Source organism: Phaethon lepturus, unplaced genomic scaffold (genome assembly GCF_000687285.1).
Source record: "Phaethon lepturus isolate BGI_N335 unplaced genomic scaffold, ASM68728v1 scaffold44695, whole genome shotgun sequence".
Taxonomy (NCBI): Eukaryota; Metazoa; Chordata; class Aves; order Phaethontiformes; family Phaethontidae; genus Phaethon; species Phaethon lepturus.
In genome coordinates this window covers 8,821-9,127 of record NW_010543558.1, presented here as the reverse complement: position 1 = coordinate 9,127, position 307 = coordinate 8,821, and positions in this window count along the sequence as shown.

Below are 307 nucleotides of genomic sequence, written 5' to 3'. Positions count from 1 at the left end.
GTGTGTGTGTGTGTGTGTGTGTGTGTGAGGAAGAGTCTTATTTGATCTGTGTGCAAGGTTTTGCACTGAAGTAGGATGCTAGTGCCTTTCAGGTTTGTTGTGTTGGTTTTGCATTTGTGTTGGTATATTGCGTAATTCTAATTCACTAAAAATCATAGCCTCAAGAGATGAGCAGCATTTAGCATCTGAGAAGATGACCCAAAATTATGAAAGTGGGTTGGGTCCTGATAGAACCACTCTTTACCAGCAGGAAGCCTGCCTGGTTTGCTTCTGGCCTGCAATGACAGAGAAATGCAAGTCTCCTCTG